The 26,250-nt window shown below is 45.4% G+C and overlaps 1 protein-coding gene and 1 long non-coding RNA gene across 2 annotated transcripts in view; one reads left to right on the top strand and one right to left on the bottom strand.

Annotated features, from left to right (window-relative positions):
* Positions 1-26,250, top strand: part of CCDC171 (coiled-coil domain containing 171) — a 467,902-nt gene that overhangs the window by 432,386 nt on the left and 9,266 nt on the right. The window lies entirely within an intron of this gene.
* The window catches only part of LOC140641477 (uncharacterized), a 36,242-nt gene continuing 10,379 nt past the window's right edge, over positions 388-26,250 (bottom strand). The window contains exons 2-3 of the long non-coding RNA XR_012038005.1: positions 8,889-9,239; positions 388-7,329 (exon numbers count right to left, since the gene is read on the bottom strand). This is a non-coding gene — a long non-coding RNA (uncharacterized lncRNA). The remainder of the gene's footprint in view (positions 7,330-8,888; positions 9,240-26,250) is intronic.

Consider the following 26,250-nt stretch of genomic DNA (forward strand, 5'->3'; position numbering starts at 1 on the left):
GAGGATGGAGGGATGCCCCACACTCATGGATCTCACAGCTCTGGGAGTGAGACAGACATTAATCAATTATTGACTCAAATAAATGTGAAAGTACTCCTGTGCCAGGAGCTGGGCAGGAAAGACTTGAGGCTCTATGACGGGATTTCTATTGTTCCCTTTTTTTTCAATAATCACGCTTATTTGTTTATTGCCTGTTTCTTCCAGTGTAAGGTAAGTTCCCTGAGGACAGAGGCTTGATCTATTTTCCTTGCTGCTCTATATTCAGTGTCTAGAATAGTGAATGACACATAGTAGGCACTCAGTAAATATTTCCTAAGTGAATGAATAGGATGTACTTAAGGTACAGAGGAAGAATTCGTGCCTGACTTTTTTTTTTTTAAGGTTTTATTTATTTTATTATTTTTAAAGATTTTATTTACTCATTCATGTGAGACACAAAGACATGGAGAGAGAGGCAGAGACATAGGCAGAGGGAGAAGCAGACTCTATGCAGGGAGCCTGATGTGGCACTTGATCCCAGGACTCCAGGAACATGCCCTAGGCCGAAGGCAGGTGCTAAACCGCTGAGCCACCCAGGGATCCCTAAGATTTTATTTATTTATTCATGAGAGACACACACAGAGAGAGGCAGAGACATACACAGAGGGAGAAGCTGCTCCTTATGCTGGACTCGATCCCAGGACCCCGGGACCACAACCTGAGCCAAAGGTAGATGCTCAACCACTGAGCCACCCAGACCCTGCCATATCTTACTTTTAAGAGCTTATGGTCAAATGCGGTACAGAAGAAATGCATAACAGTTAAGACTCATTGGAGTTATTAGCAGGTTGAACTATATAAAACCACAGCTCACCTTAAACCTTAAGAGCTCTCTTTACATAGACACTGGCATCCCCTGCCAGCATGGGGTCTAGTGTCAGATTGTTGGCCTGTCATGAGAAATTATAAAAGGAAATGGAAGGACAAGGAAACTGGTTGGTCTCCCTGAGTTTGGCGGCTGTAGTTCACACAATGTGAGTGTGATGGTCAGGGTAGGCTGGCTGATTAACCAACAATACCCCATCTCAGCAGTGAGGTCAGCAGAGGAGCTCGGCTCCATGCAGTATCCAGTATCCATGCCTGTCAGGTCTTGGGTCCTCTACTGGAGTCTCTACATCCCACTGACAGGCAAAGGAAGAGAGATCTAGAATCTAGTAAAGCATTCCCACTCCTGTTGCATCAACCTGGAGGTGGCCAGGTGGCTGTGGCTGCACTGTGTGGTGCACTGTGGCTGCACTGTGTGTTGCACTGGCCAGACATGCCACATGGCCACAGGTAGGTGCTGGGGGATTGGGGACTGTAGACAAGACGTGTGTCCAAGAGGAGGAGTTGGTGGGTGCCATATGTCTCTACCACTGTGAATTCAGCAAATACTTAGGGAGACATCGATGTGTGTCCAACACAGGGATCCAAGATGGCCAGCGCCCTCCAGGATGTCGCCATCTAGTGGGCAAAACATGGACATAACAAATGAAAGGCAGATCTTAAGGGCTGTGCTTAGAGGGACTGTAAAGGCAAGGGAATATGGAAGAAGGAGGGGTTAATTCCACAGATTGTGGGATTATGGGACAGTTTCAATGGAGACAGATCAGAGGGAGGGTCACACCCCAATGCGGTGGAGACGGCTAACTGTACACCAGAGACTTGTGTCCCCCCTCCTGTGGTGCAGACTTGTGGTTGGTAAGCAGCTGTCCAGCTGGAGTGTCCATTTCACAGCCTTCCATGCAGGTAGGTGAGGCCTGGGGCTAGTTCTCAACAGTGAAACATGAGCCAAAGGATGATGACTATCTCCGGGCCAAATCAGTAAAGAAAAAGGTGTTCTTTCTCCATCCTCTCCTTCTCCATCCATTGGCCAAACATTGATGCACAGGGTCATGTTGTAAGCATGAACTTGGGGATGGACTTCTTTGGGGATGGCAGTTCTGCTGACGTAGACCTACCTTGGAGTTCATGTGAATGAGAAGGAAACACCATTGAGTTAAGGTATTATACAGCTTGGGACTATTTGTTACAGACATTAGGTGGCTTAATAGAGGTGACAAATAGGGGGAGAGTCTGGCAGTAGCCATGGGACTTTCCAGGTGTAGGAAATAGTGAAAGCAAAGCTCAGAGACAAGAACATAAAGAGTGTGTTCAATCTTGTACATTGTTAGTGGGAGGGTAAGATGGTACAACCATCCTGGAAAACAGCTTAACGGCTCCTAACACACTGAACAATGCACCCATCCTTATGTTCCAGCAATTCCATGCTTGGGTAGTTACCTAAGAGAAATGAAAACAAATGTTCACAATTAAACTTGTGCTGGAGTGTTCATAGTAGCTTTATTTGTAATGGCAAAAACTGCCAACAGTCCAAGTATCTGCCAACAGGTGATGGAATAAAAACATTGTGGCAAATTCACACTATGGAATAATGAACAAATAAAGGATAAATTACGAATATGCATGATAGCATGTCTTAATATCAAAACATTATGTAATACAGAGGAAGCCAAACTCAGAAGAGTACATACTATGTGATTCCTTTATATAAAGTTCAAGGCAGGCAAACTAATCTATGGAGACAGAAATCAGGAAAGTGGTTGCCTACAGTGGGGAGAATTGACCATAAGGGGACGTGAGGGAAATTTCTGAGTTACAGACACATTGAGGGCTTGGTAATATGATTGTGTACATTTATCAAAACTCATCAGATGGTACCCTGAGCATCTGTGTACTTCACTGCATTTTACTTTAGTATTAATTGAACAAACAAGAACGTGTTCAGGGAAAATAAATGGATAATTGTGATTAGGGCATGGGATTCCTGATGGAGGGGAGTAGGGATAGCATGTAGGATTGGTATAGAGTTTGGGGCATCTAATGCCACAGCAGTGTGGATATTATTACCTAAATGATGGGAGCCACCCACGGCTTTCAATCAGGGGACAAACAAGTCCAGGTGAGAGTTTTGGGGATGGAAGTGGTGGGAGAGAGTAAGAGGACAAGTTGTGTTAGAGGCAAGGGCCCCTGTAAGTTATGCACAGACTGGCATTTCCCTATGCACCGATGCAAAGGCCAGCCCAGGGAGACAGCTGGGGACCTAGGAGCTGTGTTTGCCAAAGGTCGAATAGTGAAACAAACAGTTTCTTTCATACAGAGAGTATTTTAATCTCTATGACTCTATAGTAAGATCAGGCCACGTGTTATGATTGGAAATGATTTCTATTATTAGTTACTATTACTACTCTTGGACTTTTGCGTGCCAAGGCTTGGGAGGAGCTGGGCAGGACCCAGAGAAAGAAATGGTCTGTGAAGTTTGCATTTTCCAGAGCTCAGCAGACAGGCACTCCGGCTTGCAGCTAGTCATTTCATGCTTATCCACTCACACCTCGGGCTGTGGTCTTCAGTTTGCGTCAGAAGCACCAAGAGCCTGGAACTGGTGATGGTGGGACCACAGGGCACAGGCTCAGACAGTGAACGGTGGCTCAGACCCACTGCGGAGCAGCCTGCGTGTTTCACAAGTATCCTGGGAAGGACTGTGGCAGAAATGCCTCCACGTCATCCTGGGGTAGCACGGAGGTGAACCTCACAGATTTCTGGAAGGCTCAGGAAAGCTTTTGGATCTACACTTCAGCTTAGAAAACTCTTGTTTGTTAAGCATTTCATAGATCCTCTTGGAGTGTGTGCTGTGTGTCGGCTCTAGGACACCTCTCGGTAAGAAAGAGGAGGCCCCCTTCGCCTCTTCTATGCCGTGCCCATTGCCCAGCACCATTTCCTGTCTTGGGTATTTTCCAAGGCAGCACTGAATTTACATACTTTTATCCTTTTCGGTAAAGATGATTCATGAAATGTCAAACCACATGTGACCTTATTTTAGTACTGTTGTCAGATTTTTCTTTCGAACGTATCCAGAGATCAGAATGACAAAATCCCTTGTTAGTCTATGAAACAGTCTTGAAAGTAGTAGTAACTGTAGTTGTAATGTACACAGCAGGTGCTCAATAAGTGCTTAAAATGTGCCTAAGGGAAGTCGCTTGGGACCCTTAGTAAGTTAAAGGCAGGCAGCTGCTTCCCAGGGTCCTGGTCATCATGGCTGGGACTCCCTGGGAGTTTCCACCCGATGGCAGACTGCGAGTGTTTAGCAATTTCATCGTATGAGTTCCTACTGAATTGTTGCAATGTTTGCAGTCCCATGGTGACAGGGGTCTCTCAGTGGCTGTGGGGGGCCCTCATTTAGTCCGCCAGCTGTCTTGAATGCACAATACTCATCAGGTTAAGAGTTCTTCAGGGGATCCTTGCTCTGCCCTGAACAGCAGTGGCTTGGACACGAGGAATCAATCTTCCTAGAAGCTGCAGATGGTCAGACTTCCAGACTTCCCTGAAGGCAGGACTGATTACCAAAGATAACTGGCCTCCTCTGGCAGGGAGACCTGTTTCCCATCCTGGGCCAATCTGTGGACCTCAGAACCCTTGCCATACATGGGCCTTTGTCATGAAGAATCAGCAAAGCAGAGTGCAAAGGGCTGGAGGCAGGCAGGTCTAGGTTTGAATCCCGGCTCTGCAACTTGCTAGTGATGACACGTGGTCCATTCACCGATAAGCCTCAGTTTCCTTATCAATAAAGGGAGAAGAGTGGTGGCTACTCATATTAATCAGAATAAGTACTGCCAGGTACCACACACGGCACCTTGAATATCAGAGTTCTATCATGAGAAAAGTGATTCTCATTCACACACAGTCTAATGTGGATGATTTTGATAGATGGCTCTCCTGGGTGGCTCCTCTATGAGAACCAAGCGAGATCATGAGTCTTTTCATCACAAATATCTATCTCCTAGGGACAGGGAGTCCTGTTTCCAGCATTGGAGGAAGAGATAGAGAGAGGAAAAAAAAAAACCAACCTTAAAAAGAGAGTGGAAAAAAGTGTAAGTACCTTTGCTCACAAGCTGTGTAGAGATGCAAGAGGCCAGTGACTCGTCTCCCAATGGTTGGTAGCTAGAAGTTGATGCCGATGGGAGTATTTACACCATAGAAATTGGCAAATGCTACAGATCAGGGCTATTTCCCCAGAGACGACTGACTGTTATACATATCCAGGAACATCACCGGTCCTCCCCAGCTCCGAGTTAGGTGGGCATCCTTGGGGCACAGCGCTGTCCTCAGACAACTTGTGTCAAATGATGTTTGAGAAAGAAGCAATCCTATTCCCAAGTCCTTGCGGAGGAGCAGGCCCTGGCTGCTATAGAACAAAGAGTGGCCTGTGTCAGGGTTCAAATTCACTTCCATGGTAGCTAGAGTCTGGGTGGTGTTCTCAGCGACAAAGTCCAGAGCTTTGCCCATGGTGGGAGACACAAAGTCTCACACTCTCAGCATGGGAAGTGACATTTGGGGTGGGGGGGGGTCAGAGGCACTCTCTAATCCTGCCTCAAAGCTTCCCCCAATTCTTTCCTACTGTCCCGACTGCACTCTGTGCTACTGGAAATGAGAGAACACAAGGAGATGGGCAGCTTCCTTCAAAGAGGAAGTCCTTTGCGATGTCCCCGGCATCGCAGAGCTGTCTCCTAAACATGATGATTAATCCTGCACCGCATGCACCTATGCACATGCCCTGTTTCCGAATATTCACATTTCCTACTTTTGCCATTTTCTTTTCTGGGGCCTCTGGGAACCATTAACAGAATTTTCCTGCTACCCAGGATTTGCAGGAGAATGCAGATGGGCCCAGAGCGGCCTGAGTGACGTCTGGAAGGATGTGATAGAATTTGCTACTGGAACCCCCGCTTTTCGTACCTGCGGCAAACATTCGTCATCATTCCCCAAAATAGTGCAGACAGAACAAAGGCTTCTCTGGGTCTCCGCTGGCCTTGGCCTGGGTCTGTTTGCACGGGGGCGGGGCGGGGTGGCGGCGGCGGCTAGCTTCCCTCATCATTCCAGGGGAGGAAACACAAGGTTCAGTGCATTTCTGTTTGTTTTTACAAACTCAATGGGACCACCTCCATCCCCACCACCACCCAATTTGCAATCAGACTCTGGAACACAGCCGCACACAAGCCACACAAGCTCCAAGCGGCAGTGGATGAATGGCGAAGTCTGAAATGATGTCAACGACTTGTGTGCAGGCCAAGGAAAATATGCGGGGGCCCTCGTGGCTTCATCCCCCGCACTCGCTGCGCTGCAGCTGCGAGCCATGAGTTTCCCTTCCGAGCACAGCGCGGCACATCTGAATGCGATTCCGAAACCAGCCCGCCTTCTCCGGACCCCGAGCACCTTCCCCCGGCTCCTCACCCTCCTTGAAGAACGAAGTTATCCGGGCCAGGGCTGGACCGTGGGGTGCCGGCAACCGGGGGCGATTTGGAATTATTGTTAAAGTTTTAAATTCGTGGGGAAGGGAGGCGGTGAGGAGGAGGAGGAGCAGGCAGGTCAAGGGGGCAGCAGGTGTAGGAGGTGGAATTCTGCAGCCGCAGGGACGCTGGGGGTTCAGACAGCTGCTGTGACAACTCAAGCCCTTCTGCCTCTAGCCTCCTTGATTGATGCAGGCTTTTGCCCTCAGTTGGGGCGTTTTGCAGGGACAGAGGCTTACATTGCCCCCAGATCATCACTCCAATCTTCCACTTGATTTTAGCCACGGAGGCACATGTAGCCAGAGGGTCGCTGAGACCCGGTTCATCCTTTGGGCTGCTTGACGGTGGAGCCGTCTCCATGGTCCGTAATTCCGCTTTTGAATCTGAATCACACAGATGCAGCCCCTGGGGAATATCTTAAGTACCCAAGCAGTGAATTTTATGGATCAAATGACAAGTCAGTGGAAGTTGGGTTATTTTTCTGAATCCAGCAAGGCCCTGGAGCCTGAGGGAGGGAGAAGTTTAGCCTGACTCCCTGGCTGCCTCCTCCTCCGCTGACCCTCTCTAGATTGTTCCAGCCAAGTGAGGTTTGAGGAAAGTATGGCCTGTGCAGCCTGACAGCATGATGGGCTGCAGGGCCTCTCCTCCTCCCCACTGACCGCCGGGGCTGGGCTGGGAGCGGCTGGCCGTGGCCAGGAACGCTGCCTCTCCCAACTCTCTCGCTCCCACCCCGCCATCGCCGACACTTGGCTTTTATTTTACGATTGTGTTTATACAGCAAACATACTTTGGAAAAAGAAGAACTCTCCCATGGCTGCTGGCCATACCACCTTGTGGTTGCAGAAGCAAAGCAGGGCTGAGGCTGATCTCTGGGTGCTGAGGGGTCCACCCAAGGCCATGTAGGTGCTCGGAGACAGTGGGGCCATTGACTCATGGCCTGGCCTCCCGTCTTCTGAGTCACATGCCCCTGTGAGAAGAGATGGAGGCTTGAAATCGCCTGGGGAAGGAGACTCCGCACCAAGCCGAGACCCAGTCTGTGTTTGTACCTGTTACATCCATTCTTTGCCACCGAGAATAAAAAGAAAATAACCTAATATCTGCCAGCTGCTGAGAACATAGTAAGTGCTCCCCAGACTTTAGCTGTCACCTTCTTGGTGGCACTGTCTCGGTTCTCTGTGTATGATTTCTCTAATTCTTACATCGGCCCGGCAGGAAGGGTGTCATTATCTCCATTTTAGAGATGCGGCTCAGAGAAGTGAAGGAACCTGTGCAAAGTCACAGAGCTGGGCGGTGTTAGAAGCTGTCTAACACCAAGGCCTAGGCTCTTTATAGGAAAAACTGCAGCCTCCTCATACTTTTTTTGGTCCTTTTTTTCCTCTATTTTGATGGACCACGCAGAGGCTGATGGCCAGCAGTGCCAGATATTTAGGGTCCATAGGGCTTCTCCTTGGAGAGAAGCTGCCTTCTTGCCTCTCCTTCCCCTCGGCCTGTGTACTGGCCTCTGGGATTCTCGGAGGAACCCCTGCCATGTTTCTGAGGGGCTAAGCTGTGTACAGGGGTAGCCTTTGGGCCAAATGTCCTTTCCAGGGCCTCTCATGGAATTGTTGAAAATATCAGTCAGGGGTGGGGTTGGCTTGGACCTCAGAGCGTTGCCTCCTGGGAGCGGCCTTCCCACCCAGCTGACTGTACCTCCATGTCCTTCCCACCTACACTGGGTGGTGAGTTCCATATGACTCTGGGAGACTTGGCAGGCTGAGCTCTAACAGCTGTGGGGGCGAGGGAAGATGGCCAGGGAGGGGGAAGAGGTCCTACGATTGGGCCCCGAGGAATAGGCCTGAGAAGGGAGGAAGCATAGAGGGCTGGTGCCCACCCACAGAGTCTAGCCAGGACCCTAAAACCACAGCTACTGTAACCATGGCCGCAGCAGCCACTGGATTTCCACTGAGAAGCAGACAGAGGGCAGTCTGTGACTTCTAGGTCTGTGGGAAGAAGGAGGAACTGCTCACCTGTCCACCCCAACATTCTCTTTTTCATGGTGTGGGTTTCATTTTGGTCAAAGTTGTGTGTGTGTGTGTGTGTGTGTACCTCTGTCTGTGTCTCTCTGTGTGAAGGCCATCGTTATACCCAGAGCTCAAACATCTCATGCCTGGGGTGTGGCCAGGAATTCTCTAAGGTAGAACCTGTGACACTATTTGGTGAGAGCTAGACATGGCGACCCCATAGATCCATGGTGGAACCAAGGGATGACAGCATGGGTGAATCAGTGAAGGAATCAACAAACCGACGAGGCCAGAGATCTATGTTGGGCTATTCTGATCTTCCCTCTTTTTTCTCCTCCTCTCAATCTATAAATTCCACAAGCTATCGACAAATCCTGTCTCCTACTTTCTGAATGAACAAAGTGTAAATCAACCTAGCAACAACCCTCAGGTACAGTATCCAGGGTCATTGCCAAGGTGAATACCACCTCCATGGCCTATTCCAGGTAATCTGTAGAAAGCACTAGGCTAAAATCAGAAGACTTACATTTGAGCTCCAGTTTGGCGTCCGGTTAACTGTGTGGCCTTAATTAGGACTCTTCTTCTCTGGGCATTAGCTGCTGGCTCTCTCAAAGCAGCATATGGCCTAGCGAGTCTGCTCAAGTCCAGCAAAATACGGTTCTCTGGAAGTGGCCTTTGAAAGGTGCCCACAGCCATGACACACTTGGCCAGTGGTTCAGGAGCCACAGTCACTGCAGGCCACAGGCTCTCTTGAGACGTCAGCAGAATTATCAAGTATCTGAAGCTTGGACCTTGTTTCTGCCAGTTCCTGGAAATGAGGCATCGAGGGGGCCCCACAGAGTGGCTTCTAGTCCCCCAGACAGGTCTCTCCTTAGAGCTGCAAGTGGAAAGTGAGGGGGACACAGGTTCAAGATCTAGAATGTCCAGGCCCAGGGGCGAGTTACAGGGCAGGGCTCCTCTCAGAAAGGCAGGGAGAGCCTAAGGCAGGCAGGGTGGAGGGAGGGTAGGCAGGGAAGAAAATGTGGCTTTTATGGGCCTGGGGATGGAGAACAACAGGCATTTCAGTGCTGCAGGATCCCCTTCTCTCATACCTGCCACCTGTAATAGGCATCCCAGGGAAAGAGCAGGGAGAGGGGTGAGCTGGGGGTCTCTTACCCATGTCAGTGGCTCCATACTGAGCTGATGATTCAGATGACTTAGTGATGATAACAGAGTCAAAGAGGCTCTGGAGAAAAAACATAGCTAACCAGAAAGCCTCCCGGGGAGTTTGGGTCAGAAGAGGAAACAAGGTCTAGAAGAAGAAAGGCCAGGAGAAAACATCTGTAGGCCGGGCTGCAGGGCCGAGGAGCAAGAAGCCAACATCCGCAGGCACAGCTGCCAAGGAGCCTGAGATGCAAATCATCTCCTGGGTGAGGGCTGAGGAGCTAGAAGGATGGTGGGGGAGAGAGGCCCAGATGGGCCCAGGAGGGGGAGGCCCTAGCCTCTGTCCCCCAAAATAACAGGTGTCAGGTGGACACTGCTCTCAGAGCTGCCACTACCTAAATTGTATGCTGCACGGGTGATGTGTAGGTCTTCAGTTCTCCCTGTTATCCAGCCCCCAGCAACCTTCCCACAGGCACCTGGAACTCTGTCTGCTGTGTAAAACTTTATCATTTTGGAATTAGTGATAATAGAAAACTTTTATCAAGCAGATAGTGTACCAAGAGTGGTGTTCAGTCCTTTCCACGCTGTATTAGTCAGAGAAACAGAACCCATACAAGATCCATCAATTCATTGAGAGAGACAGACAGACAGACAGACAGACAGACTTAGTTTAAGGAATGGGCTCAAGCAGCTGTGGAGTCCGGCAAGTCAGGAATCTGCAGGACAGGTTGGTAGGCCAGAGACCCAAGGAAGAGTTGATGTTGCAGCTTTGAGTCCAAAGACAGTCTAGAGGCACAGTTCCTCCCTCTTTGAGGAGCCTTGGTCTTTTCTCTGAAGGCCTTCAACTGATTGGATGAGGCCCATTTACATTGTGGAGGGTAATCTCCTTTACTCTTTAGCTACTGTTTTAAATGTCAGTCACATCCAACAAATCCTTTTATGGCAACATCTGGGCATTTTAGCCTAGCCAAGTTGACACATAAAATGAACTATCACCTATACTTTACTTCCTTTGATCCTCACAACAACCCTGTGAAGTAGGCATCAAGTGTAATCCCTATTTACAGGTCAGAAAATGGAAACTGAAGAAGGTTAACATGTTGCCAAAAATAATACTGCTAGTAGGTGACAGAGCCAGGACTCTGATTCCGGACTGCTTGACTCTGAAGATCTCCCTGAGCCATGGCACTGCACTGCCCTGCTGGTTTCACTCCCAGAGACTCTATTTAAAGATTTAATTAGTTAATTAATTGAGAAAGAGAAAGAGAGAGAGGGAGAGAGGGTGATCACCAGGGGAGGAGCAGGGAGAGAGAGAATCCCAAGCAGACTTCACACCGAGCACAGAGCCCAAAACTGAGCTCAACCCCATAATGCCAATATCGTGACCTGAGCCCAAATCAAGAGTCAGATGCCTAACTGATTGAGCCACCCAGACTCCCCTGGAGACTCTATTTAAATATATATGCTTGGGAGGCGTAGCATGTTAAATAATGATCAGTAAATCTCTTGTGCATTCCATCTTTCAAATATTTGGGGAATATCTATAATGAGCCAGACATGCTAGTGAACCAGTCTGGTTGATGATGCTTTGCCCTCTGGGTCAGCAGTGTTCAACCCTTCCCATCAGGGACACCAACATCTGACTGGCATTAATGGGTGCACTCAGTATTAGGGGCAATGCCCGGCACACTTATGGTTTCCCTATTCTTCTATATTGCACTCAAAAACCACTTTCCTTCTCACATCATTGCCTCTCTGACACCTTTCCCAGAAGCTCACTTATGAATTCCAAAAAGGTATCCAATTGGATTCGGGACTTACGCGAACCAGTCATGGTGGTCGTCTGAGTGTTCCCAGGAAGTGGAAGCTGGGGTGCCCAGTAATTTCAAGAGGACCAGGATATCCACCTCCTACTTTCACTATCAGGGGTCAAGACCCCATTACTATCCTGCCTGCGTTTGGAAACACAGGCATCCTCCTAAGTCATAAAGGTAAAAGTGAAAAAGAAGAGAAATTTAGATTCCCACGAAGAGCCTTTCAGAGATGATGATTTTGAATTGGAAAGTAAAAAATTTTCCAGCTTCAGGACCCCTAAAGAAAGGTGAAGAACCCAAGAAAACTAGGCAAGAAAGATGGCATCAGCTGTAGGCTCTGTTTGCTAGTGACCCCCTCACTGGGCTCCTTCTCCCATTGATTTCTAGGCCTCTTTCCTCTACTTCTGTGTTGACAAGAAGGGTCAGCAAAATCAACACACTAATTCCTTTTAGCTGATGTCCCTCAGACTGTACATAACCATAAGACAAATGGTTCTGGCCACTACAAATCATGATCCTGACCAAAAAGTCAAGTGCATACCAATTGTTAAGACTCTTACACTATTTCTGCTGTGGAAGGATTTGCCTAATAAATTTCCTTTCCACTGTGTGAGGGAAAGGAAAGAGAGAAGCCAGCCAGCTTGGACAGAAAGCCCCACATGCTGAAGGCTCAGTATTTACTGGTTTGCTGGGTCTCTCATGCTCAGCACCAGCCACCAGCCTTATTCAGCATTTACTCCCTGGTAGTGCTACAGACTTGTTGCTGGAAGAGGAGGAAGGCAGACAGATGTTGCTTCTCAGGTTTCAGAGTTTTAGGAGCCACTGGCTCCATGAGATTCAAATACCACAGGTGTCTCTCAACTTGAGCCAAGATGGTCAGATTACAACGGGAGACAGAACTTCATTACAGGCAGAGACATGTAATCAGAGATGGTGTGGTGCAGGCCTCTCAACGTTGCTATTTAGGGCTGTTTAAGTCAATGGATTGGTCTTGTGCTCTGCATAAAAACCTGGGTCATCTATTTTCTTTACTAGAGAACTTACTAATAGGATTTTATCCCAATAATGATGTCCTCAAGAGGACCCCTCTGATCACTCTCCAGGGAACACCAGTTAACAGCAAGACAATCAAAGAAGAGTTGAAGGGCTCCTCGTGGTGGCCAGCTGTCTCTTATTGCTTTGAGTTGGTTACAACATGAAAGAGTGTTTTGCTGGGTGAAGACCCACTGCCAAACTTAGTTGCATGCATTCTTTCTACTTATTTCAGTAGAAAATAGAAAAGGAATGTGTCTTTCAAAACAACTGTTTTCTAAAACAAATGGGGTGAGCCAGATTTGACACATGGGCCAGGGCCACCAAATTTTCCAACCCCACAACACATGGGCTACACTAGAGGATAGCAGGAGACTCATAATTTCCACTGGTATTGGGAGAAGAAGGCTATTCCCTATTTCATGGGTATCAATTGCATATTTCCTAGGTCTCTTCCTTCCTTCTATCTTTCCACCTTCATTTTCTCGATGAACATAGAACAATATCTATTATATCTTGCAATATGCAAGAGTAAGCAAAAATTACTCAGAGTAGGTCTTGCAGTTCATGCTTGAATCTTCATGTTATGGGACTAGGTCACTGTTTTGTGGTATATTTGGATTGTCTTTATGTGTGATTCTAAGAATCAGAATTTTGCATCCAAATGCATCACATATGAGTCATACAGTCCAATTCCCTTTTCTTCTAACAGAGGAGAAAACCAGGGCCAGAGAAGGTAGATTCTTGAAAATTATCACTCAAATGAAATGAGTCCTAAAGTCTGAATTTGGGAAAGTGGTGCCAGTTGCAAATTTTAGACTCACGAGAAGGCTTTCTTTTTCCTGGAGGATCATGATAATCTTTCAGAGGCCACTGCCAGTCCCATGAATGCATCTTCTTTCATGGGCTACTACCTTTTCTGTCTTTGTTTCTGACTGCAGTTCCTGCTTTAAAACAAAGGATATGGAGGTCTTCTGTATTGTGGAAAAGACTAGAAAGGCATGTCCGTATTAGCCAAAATATCTTGTGAGGTTCTTTTTTTTTTTTTAAGATTTATTTATTTATTCATTCAGAGAGAGAGAGACGGGCAGAGACACAGGCAGAGGGAGAAACGGGCTCCACGCAGGGAGCCCGACACGGGACTCTATCCTGGGTTTCCAGGATTATGCCCTTGGCTGCAGGCGGCGCTAAACCGTTGCGCCACTGGGGCTGCCCTCTTGTGAGGTTCTTAGCAGCAGAAGGTAACTATAACTTGGAGAGCTGCTAAAATATTTTATCCTTCCTTTGAGAATGTCTTGACACCAACTCAAACTGGTAGGGAGCCAGAATATTAGAGAGGGCTCACTCTTGGGTGATTGTCAAAGCTGGAGATGCTGTAAATGTGGGGATTATTCTGCGTCATCATTTCTCAGAGCTGAGAATTATTAGATATGGGGTTGAAGCTGGATAGGCTAGAAAGATGGTATAAATTCTACTTTTATCCTACCCTTTTCTCTTGGAAGCCCAAGAAGTGCCCATATTGTGTTCTGAAAACCATATGGAGTGATTTTTTGGTGTCCTGGTTCTTTCATTTTATTGCAGTATTCCCATAGTGAGATTCTGAGAGAAAGAGTGGTCACACAAAGGCAGGAATCCATTTGAAAAATCAAACATATAGGACTCTAGTGATCATCCTGCCTTGCAGTGGAAGTCCAATTGTTATCTTAATCATGAAGAATGGAAGTCAAGATAACCAGGTGTAACTGGCCCTGGTAACCCATAGCCAATTTTTTATACTGCAGCAGCAAAAAATAATTTCAAAACTTAAACCAGATCATGTCATTATCTTGCTCAAAATCTTCCAATGCCTTCCCTTCACCCTCAGAACAAAATTCAAAGTCCTCATCATGACATAAAAGGCCCTACAAAATCTGTCCCTTTGACTACTTCCATGCTTCACCTCCTACCATCCCCTTTCACTCTGTTCTAGCCACACGGGCATATTTGTTTCCTGAATACACAAAACAAATTCTGCCTCAGGGCCTTTGCACTTGTTGTCTTATCTTCCTAGGATGTTTTCTGCACCAATAGCTACAGATCTAGTTCCTGATTGATTCATATTTCTGCTCAAAGAGGTTTTCTTAATCACCCCGTAACACCTCAACCATCATTTTCCATTCTCTCACCTTACTTTTCTTTATAACATTAATATTTTTTATTATTTCCTGTTTCCTCTATCCAAATATAGATAGGAAGAGGCTCGTAAATTTGTATGCATTCCTAGGCTACTGCCAAGTACATGGTAGGTATTCAATACATATTTACAGAAGAAATGAATGAATGCCTTATATTTAGTGTTCACATATCTTGATATCTCTCTTCATCTGTATTTTTTCCAAGTACACACATGCACATCCCCCTATACACGCACACACACATCACACATGACACACATACTAAGCATAAAGCATTTAGGCATGAGGTCATTTCAAATTCATTAAGTGTTAATTGAACATCCTCTTAGTGCAAAGTCCTCACCAGGTGCAGGGGCAAGAGAAAAGTCCTAGAAAAAGGAATAAAAATGGTTTTCTCTCTCCAGCAAAACCCCTTCCCATTATTGCTTAACTAAATCTGTTTTACTTCTTGTAATTGTGGCAAAAAATTTACATGGGGAATTATTTGTTTATGTTCATTTATGTTCTGAAATTTCATTTTGCTTTTAAGTGCGTCACTTCTTTAGATTTTTTCCTTTTTCATATCATTGTGCCTGATACGGGGATCTGATCGTTGTGGGATTATAATTATTCTTTTACACTGAATTGCAATTTTGGAATCCTTGATGAAAAATAATCCCAGTACTGAGGTCGCACAATTAATTCTTCAAAATAAGATTAAGAAACTCTGCATTCTGGATGGAAGACCCTGTCTAGTGATTAGTTGCCTGGAAGAGCTTGTTACAAGCCAAATAGAAGGAGCTGTCATCCAGTTGATGGTTTCCAGGGATGAAGGCTCCAGGACCTGCAGTAATTTCATTTGTCATCATTGCAAAACCAGATAGTCACGTGAGCTGCCAAAGCCTGCAGCAGAGGAGGTTCACTTGCCAACTGTCCTTAAGAATAGGAACACAAGGTAGACAAGGCAACTGCTGGAAATGAATTATTTCTGGCAGTTATATTATCATCATTATGAAAAATAGAGGCAGCATGGTTGGATCTACTTGTAATAATTTCCCAACTCTAGGCAAAAAGTTTTAGTGATGAAGACGTCTCTAGAAATCACGAAGATTTCCACCACCCTTGTCATTCTGAGACTAGGCTTGGAGAAAGCTTTGATCGGATAAGGCAGCAACACTGAGCAGGAAGGAGAGAAAGAAATGTGTCCTGGAAGAACCACCCTACCAGGGTCTTAGGTTCAAGCTAGGGGCAATTCACCTAGTTGGAAAGTTAGTAATCCCAAGAATATAAAAGTGCAAGTGATACTGAATTAGGCAACAGGGCCAGTGCAAAGTGGGGAGAATCATGACCCCAAGGCACGAACTCTCATTCTGGTTAAATCATCTATCTATCGATTCATGGAAGTGCCTCTGCTGATAGCCAGGGATAAAAGGAAAGGACTCAACTCCCTGAGAAGGGGTTAGCAGGAGCTGCAAACAGCACAACGACCTTCCATAGCCAGGACCAACTAAGTGATGCTGTGGAGACAAATAACTAGCCCCCCTAGTTCGGGGGTTTCAAACCAGGGAGGTCTGTTTCTTGCTCATACTATATGTGCATTGCACATTAGTAAGAGGCTCAACTCCTCATGGTCACTCAGGGATCCAGGTTGATGGAGCAGTCACCATCTCAAATGTTACCTGTCATGACCCTGCCTGAGAGCAAAGAGGAACCTGGGGTATCTTGCACGGGAATTAAAACTCTATCCCAGAATCAACTCATATAAATTCTGCTTACATTGGCCAGAACTAATTTCACAACCCCTCTACAAGGGAAGTACAATCTACAGGGCAGGTGGGTAGGTAGAAGGCAGACGGCTGAAAACACCTGGAAAATGGCATTAGAGACTTGTCCTGCGGGGTGCTGAGAAATAATGAGTGGGTTGTCTGAGTCAGGGCTATCCAGCCAGGGGAGTTAGGGAGCATGAGGGAGACGATGTGGAGGAGGAGAAATGGGGGACCCAAGGCAGATGCTGAAGATTTGATACTGAGTCCACAAAGCCTGAGGTAGCAGAGAGGCATGTTATAGCTCAGTGACCAAGCCAACCACAAGCTGTTCCTGGGGATTGGGTCTGGGTGGTGCAGAACTCAATTCCAGATTCCCTCTCTCCCAGGTGGGGAACTGAAGCTACAAACATTCTTTCCTGCATCCTGATGGTTGCAAGTTCTCCAGCCCTTGCACGAGGAGATCATCAGAAGATGTACCAGTGAGGAAATAGGAATGGGAAGAGGTAGGGATGCGAGGAGGGGCTCACACATCTGGCTTTCATTGTCCTGTGACTCAGAGAAATGCATTTATTTTATTTTCAAGGACTGTCATTGTAAGTCCCCAAACCCAAGGGAAAAGATACAAGGAAAAATTTTCTGAAGCTTTTGAAATCCCCAGATGAGTTCTGAGGAAGGTAGAGGACTTTTGTTTGCTTAAGACTCTAGAGCTGTATTTCACAGTGTAGTTCAAGACCACCTGCATCGGAATCACCGGGGAGCTTGTTAAACATGCAGTTCCCTGTGCTTTTCCCCAGACTTACTCATCTGAGGATAAGGCCCAGAAATTTGCATCTTGTTCCCCCGAAGAAAATTAAAGCTGGAGAATCATTACTTTAAAAAAGGATAGGATTGCCATTGGGGTAGCACAAGTTGGCGCCCCCTAGAAATAGAATAGGAAATCCTTCTGGTTCTATGGTCCTATACTCTGGGGCAGCAGTTTAAAGATTCCAGTGGATTCTACCAATTAGTCCTGTTTTTATTCTGGTTTATAACTGTGTTCTGGCTCCCCACTCTAAAACAGTTCCTACTTCCCCTAGCATTTGCCCAAGTCTGAGCTACCAGTTGCTGCGATGGGAAAGACAGGTGGCTGGGCCTATGGAGTAGGGGGTCTGCTCTCCGCAGGAGACAATTACATGCTCTGAAAAGGACAACCATGGCTTGTCCTAGGCAACAGAGGGGAACTCTTGTCAACATTTTGAAAAGCTGGCGCCATGCTTGAAAGGGGCTGACGGGAGCCACTGATGGGTCTGGCTGAAAAACAATTGCTTATGAGGAGGATCAGTGTCAACTTTGAAGTGAGCCATGCTCGAATTAGCACCATCGTGGTAACAAGCAGAATGAGCAGGGCTGAAATGACATATTTAGTCAGGAAAGAGGCCTGTGTTTAAGGGAAGGACTCTTTCAAAGGAAACAATGCATGAGACTTGGATGAGAACCTTCTGGCTCCTTGTTTGTCTGGCTTTTAAAAACCTCAGCAAAGTTCACATTTAGTTGAGTGGCTCATTCGGCTGAATTGAGTTAGGTGTTTAGCTTCCATATTTCCATGGCAGATGGAACCTGCCCTTTCTGGGTTGTCGTACAGGTTCTACCATTCATGTGCCATGTGTCCTTAGGAGTCATGGAGGCGCTGTTTGCTCCAGAGTTTTCAAAGGTGAGATTCCATGCCTTCCCCACTGACTGGGGTTGGGGCAGGGGTGCGGCCGGAGGGGGGTGGTCTCTACGTAGCTTGAGGGATGAAGTGAACCATGCTGCTGCACTGGGGGAAACTGGGCTCGTTTTCTCCTCCTCCCTTAAATGTTTCTGCAGAGTCATGGTGGTGTTTTTGGTGCTGATGGTGGTGGGGGAAGAGTTGAGTGAGCAGCGGTGCTGTCCTCTTCCCAGCCTCTGCTCTCCTTGCTGCCCCCCATTGCTGTTCACTCTGCCAGAGGCTGCCATGCACGAACTCCTCATCTCCTCTCTCAACTCTTGATTGTCTTCATGTGAAATTGTCCCTTTCTCTTCACAGAGCCTCCTAGGAAAATCTGGTCATGACCAAACTAGGTTTGTTGTTTGGTTTTTGTTTTTAAAGATTTATTTCTTTTGGAGGGAGAGGGACAGGAGGGGAGAGAGTCTTAAGCTGAGCACGGAGCCTGATGTGGGGCACCATCTCACATGATCCTGAGATCATGACCTGAGCCAAAACCAAGACGGGGATGTGTACCCTCTGCACCGCCTAGGCGCCCCCAAAGTAGGTTCTTGAATGAGGTCTTCTCCTCCTCCCGAGTTCTGGGTGAGAAGTGGGAGATGGAGCAAGAAGCTGTTCCTCCAATTACTCCTTCACAAACCTTTACCTTCTTGACTTCCTCGTGTATAAAATGTGAGAATGATTCCTCCCTTTAAGGGTAAAATTCAATCTCTACAAAGCCTAGCTCAGCATCTGGGAAAAGATGAACATGTGACGCGTATTTCTTGAATTTAATTGGACTATTTTGATTAATTTTACAAATGATGTTATGATGATAATGCCTTTCTATTGGGAGCAGCACTGATTCGGTCCACATCAGTCACATTACAGTTGTCACAAAAGGCAGGATTTTCATTTTGTCTGCTGCATACAAAACAAACAGCTCTACTTATCTTAATTTAGGGGTAAAGTGTGTTTGCCTCTTTCCTTTTAAAAGCATTCTTTAAAAGAGCCCAAAGAGCACAATTGGAATACGCCATCCGGTTTGTAATTGACATCAGGAGTCCATTATTAGCTTTCTGGACATGCGCAGGCTAGTTATTTAACACTTCTCCACCTGGTTTCCCCTCATCGGTAAGACGGGGACAATGTTCATTTGCCTGACGGTTGTTTGTCAGCTGTGTTGTAAAGATGAAGAAAAGAAGATTCCCTCAAACACTTGCAATTCCTCAAAAGTAAATGTTGCCATAGTAACCCAAAGCATTCGTTGGGGTTTCAGTTCATTGTTGGAAAATTTTTCAAAAACTAGCTTCTACGTGGGGGAAGAAAGAGAGACATCATGTTAAAATCACCCATTCAGGTAACACCTGGCAACTTATCTACAGATCAGGCATCACTTCCGGAAGGTTCGGGAGTGCGTGTGGTGAGAGTAACTCGCAGAGAAAAAGCTTAGCACAGCTCCTCGCGGCTCAGCCATCTGGCGAGCCCTCTCTCCCCACCACCCTTCTGCTGCTCACCTGGTGGAGGGCCTGCCCAGGGTCGGCAGGGGGCAGGTCTGCAGACCCAAGGCCAGGCTGGTGCTGCAGCAGCAAGCACAGCAATCCAGCCACGAGACAGGAGAGCCCATTAATTGGCTAATTTTGCTTATAATGTTTGGTCACTACTTGGCAGGCCCTGCTGTCTCTTGGGTGGCATTTACTTGGCTCGTTTGGAGAACTGGCCTGGTTTGGAATTGTTTTTTAAATGGCATGATGTGAGCTTCTAATGGTTCCAATCTAAGGTGAGCTCCTGTCTTTCCCTTTCTCTAGCCTAGATCTGTTCTTCTGGCCCTAGTACATCCAACCAAGCGGATTCAGAGGTGAATCTCTGTAGGTATCTCAAAATTTCTGCTCCTCTCTAACCTCAGGGTCTTTGGTTTAAGGTGAAGGAGGATGGTTGTAAATTCTAGCTAGCCACACTCTGCCTTGGGACTCCTCTTTCAACTAGACCCTTTAATGCAACATGGGGAAGTCTACCTGAGGGAAGTCTCCAGTTTCTAATGTCATCCCAGGTCTGGAGCACCAAAGGAAATAAATTAGTCAGATGTTTACTGCAGTCTGACCTGCAGTGTTTTTCTTCTGAGGGGTGTGTGTGTGTGTGTGTGTGTGTGTGTGTGTGTGTTTCTAAGACATTTTTGGCTCTTTGTGAAAACTTACTAGAAATTGCCGAATAAAGATGAGCCCATGGCTCTACCCTTGATTTGAAGTTTTAGTTCAATGAAGTTTTTCTAATTTCTTTAGAAATTAGAAAACACTAATTTCTGTAGTGTTTCATCTTTCAAACTTTTTACAGGTCTTGGAAACATGTTCTTTTTGACATGGTGTCCACCACAAAACCACCTTACTCCCCAGTCCTTCCTCCTTTAGACCTAGAGGGAGAGCAAGTCTCCTACTATCAACTTTCAGGTCTTTAAGAACTTCATAACTATTTTCCTTCTACTCTTTCCCTCAAGAAAAGGGCATTTCTGCTTTCTCTCTTTCTAGTGCTTTTCTGGAAATGCCTTTTTATAACTCAGTTTTTCTAGCTTCCTCTTTTTACTTGTCAAAGATTTTCCGAAATTCCGTTTCCTTCACAATGATCATTCTGCCCATCAGAGGGATGTTGGTGACTTATCTCAACATCCAGTGTACACAATCTTTTCATTCTTCTGCTTTTGCATAATGAAGATTCCTTAATTTTCCTGTTTTCCCAATGCCTGCCCCTTGGGGTATGTTACTTCCCAGACTTGCAGGTTTTCGGTTGCCAAGTCTTCAATGTCAGATGTTGTCTTTACTTAACCCTGTCTACTTTTTCCTATGACTCCAGGTACTTGGGGTAATTTAATTTTCGTTCACAATGATGAGGAGCTCTGGTTTACAAATGGCAAAATGAGGTGCAGATAGATTCCTCAGAACAAATTAGTGGCTTGATTAGACATGGAGTTAATCTTCCAGTGCATGAGTTATTTGGCCACATTCTCCAGAGTTTCTCATGTTTTTTGATCCCACTATGAATGTGCAGAAAAGACAGGAGCCATTTTTTTTAAGGCTACGTTCTGCTCTATTTCCCCTACAACTGGGTGGACATTTTACAACTGCTATATGAGGAAAATGAAACTCCGCATTTTAAAGAGCAATACCATTTGAGCCTTCATCTAATTTTTAAACTTCTAATAAGCTCTCAGATTGTGACTTGTTTTTCTGAAGGAACTAATTTGGTTAGTGGTCAGTTACGGTTCTTTTTAAGGATAAGACAGAGTTGTTGAAACCCAATTCCTTTTGAAGCTATCCTTTGTAGTGAACTTGTAACTTTGGTACTGGTGTGTATGTGCGTGTGTGTGTACACATGTCTTGGGGTCCCGGTGAGAAGAGCAAAACTGTAAGCATCGTGGAGTAAATGTTCATTGCTAAATTTGAAGTTAAGAGCTCTTCTCTGAGCTCAAGTTTCACTGAAAACCCAAAGCATGGGCCAAATTCAGCAGAAGGCTTATTTGCGGTTGTGACCCTGGAGGACTGGGCAAATTCGATAGTTCTTTAAGACTGGTTTCTGGAGGATCCCGGGTCAGTTTGTGGGAGAGAGTCTGTGTCCAGTTAGGACTTGATGTGTGAGGAGGGTCTACTTCTTTTTTCTTTTTTCTTTTAATTTAAATTCAATTTGCCAACATATAGTATAACACCCAGTACTCATCCCATCAAGTGGAGGAGGGTCTACTTGTGATCTGAAGGACAATTTGGAAGTCCTCTAAAGGGAAGCCACACATATGTGTGTCCTTATAGACACAGACAGATGGACATCTGAGTTGTATAAGGTGTGTATGTGAGAGGCGTTTCCAACTACATTTCATTTGGATACTCTCGGGTTCAGAGAACTGTACTAAAAGAAAAAAAATAAAAATAAAAGGGAGGACATTTTCTGTGTTAAGAAATTCAGAAACCTGAAACAAAAGTAGAGAATGCTCTACATCCTCCCTGGGCTGGTTTCACTAGAGCCTTTTGAGTGATATTCAGAAGGACGATAATCGCTGGTGCTCACTTTGGAACTCCAACTTGAAAGAAATATTTCTGACATAAATAATTTGCAAGCACTAGATCTAGAAAACCGTAGCATGGCTTCCCAATTACTAAGCGCAGGCTCACACCCATGCGTGCTTTGCTCCATGAGATGCTTTGTACATAAAACAATTAGATCTGCCTATGTATCTTGTCACCAATCAGATCATGGCTTCGTGTTAAAGCAAGACAAATACAAGCCTGCATTCCTTGCACAGGGAAAAACATAAGTGAATTATTTTGAAAATTTGATTGTGAGATATGCCTGCTCCATCTGAGAGAGAGAGAAATGGCAGAGAGGGAGGGAGGGAGGGAGAGAGAGAGAGAGAGAGAGAGAGAGAGAGAAAGGGCAGAACTGACCCTTTGTCCCTATAAAATCCCCACTGTAGTGGAATAAGCTTCTCATGTTTGCTGGTAAATGACAATAGAAAAGAATTAGGCTATTGCTACTTTTTTGAAATTCCATGAAAAGCAGTGCAAACACCCACCCCTCAAAAAGAAAAAACAGTGGGAGAAGAGAATGTAAAATACTTTCCAGATAGCAAGTTTGGTGAAGAATACAGAATGGTGTCTTTCTCCCTCGTGCCTCTGAGTGTTTTCCTCTTTGTTTTGACTCTGACCTTAGTTCTCCACATCTGGTGTGATAGAAAGCAAGAAGGCGCAATTCTTACAACATGGCCATCTTTTTTTTTTTTTTTTTAAGATTTTATTTATTCACTCATGAGAGACAGAGAGTGAGAGGCAGAGACACAGGCAGAGGGAGAAGCAGGTTCCCTGTGGGGAGCCCGATGCAGGACTCGATCCTGGGACCCTGAGATCATGACCTGAGCCAAAGGCAGATGCTCAACCACTGAGCCACCCAGATGCCCCCATGGCCAACGTCTTAAAGGAAGACTCAGTCATGTGCTAGAACTTAGGAAGAGCTTTTTCTACATGAAAGAGAAGATAAGGGGGGGGGTGGATAGATACGTATGTGTGTCTGCTCATGCAAAATTTGTATTTAAAGACAAAAATCTTGTGTATCTGGAAATAATTGAGACCTCACATGATATATAAATCAATGAAGGAAAATGCATAAACAATCCAGAGAGCAACCAAGAAACAGATTAATGTAAAATAATATGATTTGGTGACACGTTGGCTTCTGCCTTCTTTTTAGGTAATGAAAACACATGTTTGTGTAGTCTGGTTTCCAGGACATTCCCTTTCAAGTATCTTCAAAAACATTATCTTATCTCTGGCTCACTCCCCTCTTAACCTTGGTCTGATGTCTGGGATAATGATGGTGAATGCTCACAAGATCCAGAAAGCAGTATGTTAACCGTACAGTGTTCAAAATTGTTCACGGGATGGAGACACTGGTGTGTGCATATTCTGTGGTATAGCAGCAGAAAGGACGGACGGAGGGCCCTTTATGTTGTCTGATAATGCAGCTCTTTGAAACATTGCTGGCAGACTCTCTTCACATCATGTCACACAAGACAAGAAATGGGACAGGCCCTCTCTGCTTCTCGATTCATCGACCTGCCATACAATACAACAAACCAGCTTTTTCAAGGCCCTCTGAATGAAGGCCTGTGCCTGCAAGGGAAATTTAATTGGATTTCTTTATGGGTTGCAACAATCCAATGAAAAATTATGTAAGAATGGCATGATTCAGTTTCAGCATGCACTTGAATAATAATATTTTTTTATTTATAACAAGAATTCTTTAAAAAATAATAAGAATTTTTAAATGAAAACACCCTGCAACAGCACTTTTCAGCTCAGCTAGACCAGGCAGCCCAACTTTATGCACCATAGCTCGTGTTGTGTGCATGTTTGTGTCGCTGTCCCAGCTTAGAAAATGATTTTAAATGCATAGATTACATTCAGAATGGAGTCGGAGGCTTTCAAAAGCGCCCAGTTTGGCTTTCTGGAAGAATAATGTTGTCTTTAACAATGTCCCCTGCTTTGAACCAAAGTGCATTTGTGAATCCTGGAGAGGAAGAAAAGGTCCATCACTCCGTCCATTCTTTGGAACACCTTTGTGACATTCGAAGATTAAGTCCTCTGGAATGTTTTGACATCTCCATATTGGTTGAAATGGCACTGAGGATTGTTTCTTATCCTCCTCCTGGAAGTGGGCAAGTGGCCAGTACCTGCCAAAAACTCCTTTCTTGATATTCCTTTGCCAAGGTCCTCCCTCCTGCTCCCATGGTTCCAGGTGTCCTTTTTGGCTCGCTGGGCTGCAGACGGAGCAGAAAGGAGTGCACTGCCTCCACTTCGATCCACAAATTTCCACACAGTTAAAATACAAGATGGTAGGTCATTAGGCTCATTTCTTTTATGACCACAGCTATCACATCTCTTTTTAATCTTCCTTTATTCATCAAATCACAGTTCTTCCCACTGCCAAAAACACATTTTCGCCTAGTACAACTGGTCAACCCATACTCATCTTTCAAGACTGGGTTCAAGTATCAGTTCCTCTGAAATGCATCTTACAACCCATTCCAGAGTAAGTACTTTCCCCTTTAGCTCCCATTGCTCCTGGTGTGTACATATATACCTCCCCACCCTAGTTCTTGTTACATTGTTGTAACTGTTTTCATGGGCTGGGCTCTCCCAGTAGACAGCTGAATTCAAGGGCCATCAGCCATATTTATCATTGTACTCTCAGTACTTGATACAGGGCCTGGCACGAAACAGGAATTTAATAAATAGTTCTTAAGTGTATGAATGAATCAATGAATGATGAATGAATTGATGAATGAGTAGATAAAGATAAAATATGGGTAGCCCTCACATACATGCCCAGCCAGAAATAAATCTATTTTTCCAAAGAAGTATAATAAAATGCAGGATTTTATACTCCTGAACCAAGGCCCTATGATTAATTTCTATAGAAAGAAAAAACATCATACTCATTTATGTAGACACAATATGCCTAAAAACTGTATAGTGGAAAGCTTTTAAATACACATATAAATTGGTTGAACAGGACAATCCAGTAACCAATCATTTGGTATTTGCATGATAGCTCATAATAATAATAGTATCTGACATTAGTACATGCCTTGCAGTTTTCAAAGTACTTTTTCTTTCTCGATCTTGTATTTATTCAGCAAATGTTTACTGAAGGTCAGCTATGATCTAGTCACTGTGCTATAAGTGCTATGGTGAGCAAGATAGTCCTCATGGAGCTTATAGTCTAGTGGAGGAGGCAGATTTTAAACAGATCATCACACAGAAGATTTTAACCATGAACATACTGCACATGAAAAGGAACAGAATAGTAGGTGAGTACCTACTGCACTTTCTTTTACTTGAGCTTTGCATTTTTGTAAAGATTTCAGACAAGTATCCATCAACATGTGTCATGATTAAACCAAAATGGACAAAGTTTACAATCACTAGCAAGAGTGGAAGCAAGATTTGAATCCAGTGTTCTACTTCCAAGTGGGGCTAGGTATTGAAGATGGCTTGAATGTGAACTACACAAGCCACTGACTTGGGAACACTCCAGAAACTTCTTCACTGAGGTAGAAGGAAGAGATCCCAGCTTGGTGAATGGGAAGGACCTGAAAGCCAGAAAGCAAGCCTTATAGGAGTGTCTCATACTCGGGAGGCTTGGTCACCAACCTGACAGTGTTTGGCTGTGTGTGGTGGGGATGGTGTTGGAGGGGCACCAACACCAGGGGTGTTCATGATGTGTTCTAGCCTCCTGTATTGGCATGATAATGGTCACCACTTAAACACTATGACATGCCAGGCATTTACAATATATTAATCTCCATTTTTTAAAAAAAGATTTTATTTATTTATTCATGGCGCAGAGAGAGAGAGAGAGAGAGAGAGAGAGAGAGAGAGAGAAGCAGCCTCCGTGCAGGGAGCCCGATGAGGGACTCGACCCCGGGTCTCCAGGATCACACCCTGGGCCGAAGGCAGAGCTAAACTGCTGGGCCACTGGGGCTGCCCTATTAATCTCCATTTTATGGGTGACAAAAGGCAGAACATCACAAGAGCCAGGGCTTAGAGAAATTAAGGAATCTGCTCAAGAGCACAGAGCTAGAGGGTGATGATATGGGGATTTGAACACAATTCTCTGGCCTCAGAACCTGTGTATGGAGCTGTTACCTACTGTGTCTTCTGCTTTCTGACCTGCAGATCTCATGGTTTTATAAATTTGGCAGATCTCAAAGAACTTTTCCAACATCTTTGCTCTTATA

This window comes from Canis lupus, chromosome 10 (genome assembly GCF_048164855.1).
Source record: "Canis lupus baileyi chromosome 10, mCanLup2.hap1, whole genome shotgun sequence".
Taxonomy (NCBI): Eukaryota; Metazoa; Chordata; class Mammalia; order Carnivora; family Canidae; genus Canis; species Canis lupus.